Source organism: Heloderma suspectum, chromosome 9 (genome assembly GCF_057233095.1).
Source record: "Heloderma suspectum isolate Gila_16-S chromosome 9, 16-S_ref, whole genome shotgun sequence".
NCBI lineage: Eukaryota > Metazoa > Chordata > Lepidosauria > Squamata > Helodermatidae > Heloderma > Heloderma suspectum.
This window is the reverse complement of record NC_139466.1, coordinates 265,001-272,500: the sequence shown is the minus strand read 5'-3', so window position 1 is coordinate 272,500 and position 7,500 is coordinate 265,001.

Here is a 7,500-nt window from a genome sequence, read left to right as displayed (position 1 = left end):
CGTCCACATCGCGTGTTCGGCCGTCTCTCGCTGCGTCACGCCCAACTGCACGGCCTGGCTCTGGCAAGCGAGGCGCACGCACGCCTGAGCGGCTTCATCGCCCCGCAGCCAGGGCTTGCAGCCTTGCAGCGCGAGCACACCGTGGTAGGCCCGCCACCGCACCTCCCACAGCGCGTATGGCACACGCCGGTCCTGGAAGTACTCCAGTGGGTACTCCGGCTCACGCAGGTACTGCGGCCGGCCCTCCTTTGTGCGCTCCCGCTCCGCGTGCGGCGTGAACATGCACGCGTCGAGCATGTCCCAATAGAGGCGGCGCTTGAGTTGTGCCAGCGGACCACCAGCACGTCGCGGCACCCATGGCGTGCCCGCTCCTTCCTCCGGCCCCCGGAAAGCTTGCGCCGGGATACGCCACTGCCGGACCGCTCCGTAGACCTCGGCGAGGTAGTCGGGCCCCATGGCCTTGGCGGCCTGTGTGATGCGGTAGTCCCAGGAACCCTCGTCCCACCAGCGTCGCGCCCATGCGCTGCCCCGCCAGCCACGCTCGAAACCTTCCATCCAGAAGTGCTCTGCTATGCGCGGGCGGCCTTCTGGCGCCGCACCGCTTGCCTCCGCACGTGCAAGCGCCCACTTCCCGAAGTTGCAGGCCAGGAAGGAGGCCAGCAGCGCCGGCCCAACTGCCGGGAAGGCCAGCCCCGCCTGCGCGACGGGCCGGTACGCCACCACGCGTGCCAGTGGGAACGTGCGCATGCCCCACAGGAAGGTGAACAGTTCTGCGCTGATGTCTTGCACGAGCCGCTCCGGGGGCGGGTACACTGCTGCCAGGTTGGCCGCCGCCGGGAGCAGGTAGGTGCGCACATAGCGTGCTTTCTGGTACAGGGTGAGCCGCCAGGGCTTCCACTGTGCCACCCTGTTGCGGACCCCTTCTGCCCAGGAGTGCCAGTTGCACTTCCAGCCGTCCCTCCGCACGGAAAAGCGGATGCCGAGCAGCTTGACGTCGTTCTCCGCTTCCACGTCACCGGCGCCTGGTTCGGTGGCCTCCGCCACGCCGGCTCCCCTCGCTGGGCCGCCGCCACCGCTTCCACCGCTGCGCAGCCGCTGCGCTAGTGGCTTCCGCCGTACCGTACCCTCCAGCGCATCGAAAGAGACGACAAAGCTTTTCTCGGCATTCAGGCACGCTCCGGACGCCGCTGCGTATGCGTCAAAAACCCTCCGCACTTCTGTCAGCTCCGCATTGTCATCTCGCACAAGCAGTGAGACGTCATCCGCGTGCGCTACGAGCTTGAGTGTAGGCGCTGCCGAGGCCCGGCCGTTTTGAGGGCCGCCGCCACCGCCGCCTTCGCTGCTGTCGTCGTCGCTGCTCCCGGTGTGCTGGGGCCACTTCCGCGGGTGGACTCCGGCCGCTCCTCCTTCCACTGTCATCCGGGTGGCCAGGTGGAAGCGCACACCGGTGATGCCTTTCTCCAGTTCCAGCCGACACAGCACCGCGTCCAGGCTCAGCACATAGAGCAGCGCGCTGAGCGGGCATCCCTGCCGTACGCCCGACTGGATGAGGATCGGTGCGCCGCGGTGCCCGTTCAGCTGCGGGACGATGGCCGCGCCGTGGTACAGCAGTCGCACATAGCCTACAAAGGTCTCGGGCACGCCCTTCCAGCGCAGCGCCGCCCACAGGAAGGCATGGTGTACGTTGTCGAAGGCCTTCTCCTGGTCCAGCTGGAGCAGCAGCCCGCGCCACTGGCCCATGCGTGCTAGCTGGAAGACTTCACGTAGTGCGCAGAGCGAGTCCTGCATGGCGCGCCCCGGCACCGCGCTGGTCTGCGCACGCACCACGATCTTCCCGGCCACGGCCGCCAGCCGTGCGTTGAGCACTGCTGCCAGCACGCGGTAGTCAACGTTGGTCAGCACGATGGGGCGCCAGTTCTTGAGCAGCGTCAGGTCTCCGCGCTTGGGGAAGAGGACGAGCGTGCCCTCGCCAAAAGTCACGCTAGTCCGGTCCTGTGCCAGGCACGCCGTGAAGACTTCCGCCAGGGGGCGTGCCAGCCAGGCACGGAATTTCTTGTAGAAGGCCCAGCCGAGGCCATCGGGGCCTGGCGCAGAGCGGCTGCGCCCGCGCGCGATGGCCGCCGCCACCTCTTCCTCGGCGATGGGTGCCACCAGGCCGCGTGCGTCCTCCTCGTTCAGGCCCTCACACAGGCTGCGCCAGCCCCGCCTCCCGCCATCGCCGGGCATCGCATCGATGGCGTGCAGGAAGGCCTCGCTTTGGTTGGCAGCGATCTGGGTCTTCTTTGCAAAAAGGGCGCCATAGAAATCCTCAACGACCTGGAGCATCTCTCCCGGGCTCGTGCTGACGCCGTCCGCCTCCGTCCTGCGCAGCCCTTGGATGGCTGCCGGTGGGCTTGCGCCACCGCCCCTGGTCTTCGCCCACTCGTCAACATCTACGCTGCCACCACGCGTGCGGCACACCTTGGCCCGGCGCCGCCGGTCCCAGCGCTCGCGCTGGTAATGCGCGATGCTCTCCCGCGCCTGTGTCAGGACCTTGGTGTCGACAGGCTGGCCGCGCCCGGCACGCGCGTGGCACTGTAGGAAGTGGTAGACGGCATCGTGGTAGCGGCGTGTCTCTGCGGAGTAGGCCGCCCGCTCCTGCCGCCGGCACCGCTGCCGCACCTCTCGCTTGACTCGCTCCCACCACTCCAGCGGGGCCGCATCCCTGTATAGGCCCGCCGTGCGCAGCGACAGCAGGCACGCCAGCGTGGTCGCTACCAGCGCGCGGCACTCCTCCCGCTGAAGCGCCTCCGGGCGCAGGCGCCAAAGGGGTCGCCCCCTCGGGAAGACTTCGCCCACAGCCAGCTCTAGGCGCAGTATCCCGTGGTCGGACCACGGGGTGATGGTCACGGCGCAACGCTGTACGTAGACACTCTCCGGTGCGCGTACCCGGTCCACGCGGCTGGCAAAGCACGGGTGGTAGAACGTGTAGCGTGCAGCGGCACCGTCCCCGACGGGCGGATAACTGCCTGCGTACGCCCTCCGGCACCCTACTGGGAAGAAGTCGAGCGCGTTAGGGGCCTCGCGTGCCTTGTCCGCCAGTCCGGCCTGTGCCAGGAAGCGCTCCAGCTCACGCTCGTCTGGCAGCAGCGGGGCGCCGCCACCATGCAGCGGGCGCTCGGCCTCGCCCGCCGTGCGCACCCCGCCCACGTACGCGCTGCGGTCTGAGAGCCGGGAGCGGTTGTTAAAATCCCCGGCCACGAGCAGGCAACGACGCGTGTGGCACGCGTTCCGCAGATGTGCCCAGAAAGCCCGCCGCCGTGCGGCCTGTACGGGGGCGTAGAGCCCGCAGATGCGGAAGGCACGCTCCTCCGCCGTCCCGCTCGCCGATACGCTCCGCAGCGTCAGGTCCGCCACCAGCAGCCTCCCCGGCACCGCTTCCACGACTCCGTCGATGGCGAGGTCGGCCCGCGAGCGGAAGAGCAGCGCCACGCCCGCCGAGCCTTCCTCGCCGTCGTAGGACCACACCGACGGCCCGGCGGTCCAGAGCCGCTGTGCTCGGCTCCGCTGCTGCTCGTTGGTGAAGTGCAGCTCCTGCAAGATGAGCACGTCCTGCGCCAGCGCTGCCAGGGTTGGCAGGATCTCCTCCGCCCTGCGCCACGAGCGCAAGCCCCTAGCGTTCCACGTCGCGAGGCGTAGCGCAGTCATGACGTTCAGGGGGTTGCGGCGGCCGCAGACTTCCCTACCCCCTCCGGAGGCCAAGCCGGAGGTGTAGCCTCACCAGGTCGCGCATCCGGGCACGCGTGGGGGGGTCTGGGTGACTCCCAGGGCGGAGGCGCACTGTGCTCTGGGGAGAGGGCGTACGGGACCAGGGCGAGCTCATCCCCGGTGTCCTCCACCGCACTCTCCGTCGACCTACTGTCCGGTGCCCTGATTTCTTTTTCTGGTCGCCTCCGGCCTCCCGGGCAGCCTCGCACGATGTTTCCTGTTCCATCCATGGCGGGAGCTGTCACTGCTCCTGAGCCGACCTCCACCATGCACGTAAAAGCCTGCCTTTCATCCAGCTCGCCGTTGGGGTCAGTCCCGTCCTGTTGCTCACTCCGCGCTTGTAGTACGGTGTTGGGGCCAGTTGGCGGGACAGCTGACAGGTCTGCTGATAGTTCGGGGTCGGTGGGCAAGTCGGGTGTCTTCTGCGACGGCCGGCCCTCTCTATCCCTCCCCACCGGGGCTGTACCCACGCTTGGGGTCCCCGACTCCGTCGCGGCACCCCCTCCCCGCCGCCGCCTCTTCATCTTCCGGGCCCGCTGCGCATCCTCGGGCTGCTGCTCTCGCGGCGGGAGCGGCTGCACTGGCGGCGGAGAGGCGTCTTCCCCGCCTGCCTGCCCCTCCTTGGTTGCCGTCTGCTCTTCGGCCGCGCTCCCCCCTTGCCGGTCCTCTTCTAGACCAGGGTCGTTGTCGGCATGTAGGCGTTGGCCTGGCCCTTGCCACTCACCTTCCCCGAGGAGTCTGAAGGCGTTGCATGTCTGTAACACGGTGTTTTGTGCCCGCCACACCTCCACGCCTGTAGCACGTGGCGCGGCGCCTGCAACCCCGGCATCCGGGGTCCTGCCTTTCTTTCCTGCCGGCCGGCGGGTGACCGTCCGCCAGTCGGCGCCCTCCTCCCCCTGGTTGCCAGCGCCCCCCCGGGCCTTTGACTCTTGGGCGCGGGCCCTGTCCGGAGCCCCCGGCCTCACACCTTGCGCCTCCCCTTCCCGCCGTCTCTGTTGCGCTTGATGCCAGGCCTGTGCCTCTGCACGCTCCCGCCCCGCCTGGGCGGCCCTGTTCGCCGCACCCCACCGCTCCTCGTCCTCCCGGTTGTACTGGGCACGCGGACACCAAAAGTAGGTGTGCCCGGGCTCCTCGCACAGGTTGCAGCGGATGCTGGCCTGGCAGGCGGCCGTTGCGTGTCCGCGGACGCCGCACCGCGAGCACAGCGGCGTGGTGCAGTTCCGCCGCCGGTGGCCGTAGGAGCCGCACTGGAAGCACGCCGGCGGCTGGCCGCTGTACCGTGTGATGCCCCTCTCCGCCCCCAGGTAGAAGTACTTTGGGATGCGGCCTCCTCCCGTCTCCTCCCCCTTGAAGGCGACTACGCAACGGTATTCCCCAGTCCAAAAACCGTGCCGGTCACGCTTCTTGTCAGGTCCCATGAGTATTTTTGCATAGCGTGACACCCAGAGAGTCACGTCCTCCTCCGGGATGGCAGAGGTCCTGAAGATGACGGTCAGGACCTTCGTGTCACCCCGGAAGAGCGGCACCACCTCAAAGTCCGCCAGCAGGGCCGGGTTGGCGCGCTGCGCTGCTTTGCAGCCCACCCAAAAGCGGCGGTAGGCGTTCTCGGACGCCAGGCAGACGTCCGTCTCACGCGAGCCTGGAAGTTGAATGAGGGCCACCACATCCGCCCTGTCGAAGGCCAAAGTCTCCAGCAGGAGGACCGAGGCCAGGTAGTCCCGCGTGTCTTCCAGGTCAGCCCCCCGGTAGCGGAAGCGCACAACGTAGCGCCGCCACGGGTCTCTGCTCCTCGCGCCCGACCCGTCCGACAGGCCGTCGAGCAGGCGGCCCAGGTAGCCCTCCTCATCCTCCTCCTCGCCGTCCTCATCCCAGGGAAAGGCGTCCCCTGTGCCGCTGCCGCCACCACCTCCACGGCGCCCGCCGCGCCGCTCTGCACGCGCGTTGCCGGCCACCGAGGCGTAGGAGCGCGTCCCGCCGTTCGCCGCCGTCCGCTGTTCCCGCTGAGCTGCCGACGCTGCCGTCCCGGCCGTGGCCTCGTCCCTCGGGGTCGCGGAGTTCCGCCTAGCGCCGCCATCTCTGCCGCCGTTCCGAGCACCTGCAGGAGGCACAGCAACAGGCACGGCAGTACCTGGGGACAGACCGGCCTCTCCCCGGAGCCCCCCCTCCTGCTCCTGCTCCGTGTCTGAGGCAGCCCGTCCCGCTTGCCGTGCCCCTGTGACTCCGGCGCCGCTGCTCGCTCCTGACCCGGAGGCCCGCCCAGGACCCTTCCTGGGCCGCTTCTTGGCCGAGTCCTCCTCCGCCGCAGAGCCGGCGCTGCCGAGGCGCGTCTCCCCTCGTTTCCTCGAACCCGCGGCCGAGGGCGGCCTTCCCGGGGCTTTGAACGGGCCCGCCGGCTCGCCGCACTCTCCGCCGCTGCCACCCGGACCTCCCAGGTCATCCTCCCGCTCCCCGGAGCCCAGAGACTCACCGGCCGCCGTGGGCGGCACCTCCGATTGGGCCGCCCGCGGCGCTGTCCCCGTCGGTCGCGCCAGCCGTGCCGTCGCTGGACGCTCCGCGTCATCTCGCCCTCGACCGCCGCGCTCTGCCGCCGCTCCGCCCGGCGCCGCTGCCATCGGCCTCCGCTCTGCCGCACGGCCAGCCATTGCTCCCTCGTCCGCCTGCCGCTGCTTCTCGATGCGCTGCCGCTGGCGCAGGAGGCCGATGACGTTCTCCAGCCACTCACGGAAGTCCGCCTGTGACACGAAGGAGGACCAGTCCTCGGTCCTGGCCAGGAAAAGTACCGGCGCGTCGCTCGGGGCGACGACCCACGTCCGGTGGATATCTTGGAACGTGCGCACCAGGCTGCCCGCCTCCAGCCAGGCCGGGAAGTCGGCGGGCGCGCCACGAGGCCTGCGCCCCACCAGGATCCGGCGTAACGCAGCCAGCGCCAGGGAGCGAACGAGGGCGAGTTGGTTCTCCGTGAGCCCACAGCAACGTCCGGCTAGGGTGTCCCATAGCGGGCGGAAGGTCTGGGTGAAGAAGTCCCAGACCCTGCCCTGGCTGTACTTAGACAGGTTGTTGGTCGGCACCGCGGGGAGGGCGATGCGGGCGACCACTTAGCCCCAGAGGCGCAGCAGGTCATATCGGTCAAACGTTGCCGGCACCACGAGCTCATGGACTCTGGCCAGCGGCGTGTGGAGAGCTTCCGTCCACCGCTGGAGGATCCGGAACTCGCGCGAGCCGCCTCCGCTGCCTCCGGAGGAGGAGCGGAGCGCCGGCAGGCCCCGGCTCATGTCCGTCTCCTCCTCCACCGACGACCCAAAGTCCGTCCCGAACTGCTGGCGGAGGAAGTCTGCGTCGACGCGGCCGCCCAGGAGCTCTTTGCCCGGCTCCCCGCTGCCGCGCTCCTGGCTGCTGCTGCGGCTGCTCTTCTCGCTGCTGCCATCCCCTGAGCTGCTCTCCCAGGGTAAGCGCCTTCGTGCGCCGTGCCTGTCCCTCACACCATTTCCCTGGGACCGAGGCTGCGCCACCGCCGCGAGGCTGGTGCCGCCCTCTGACAGGACCAGGCCCTCTCTGTCTCCCACCCGGGGCCCTCCACTGCAGCACACGCGGGCATTTCCGGGCTCTAACGCCTCCCTCCCTGCCTCCAGCAGTGGCGAGGGCGATGGGCCCCGTGTCACCGCACCGCCCACCCAACCTAGGGCGGCATGCTTGATCGGGGAGCGGGCTCTCCCGTCTCCACCCTCCGCCTCCTGGCCTGCATAGTCGGAGTCA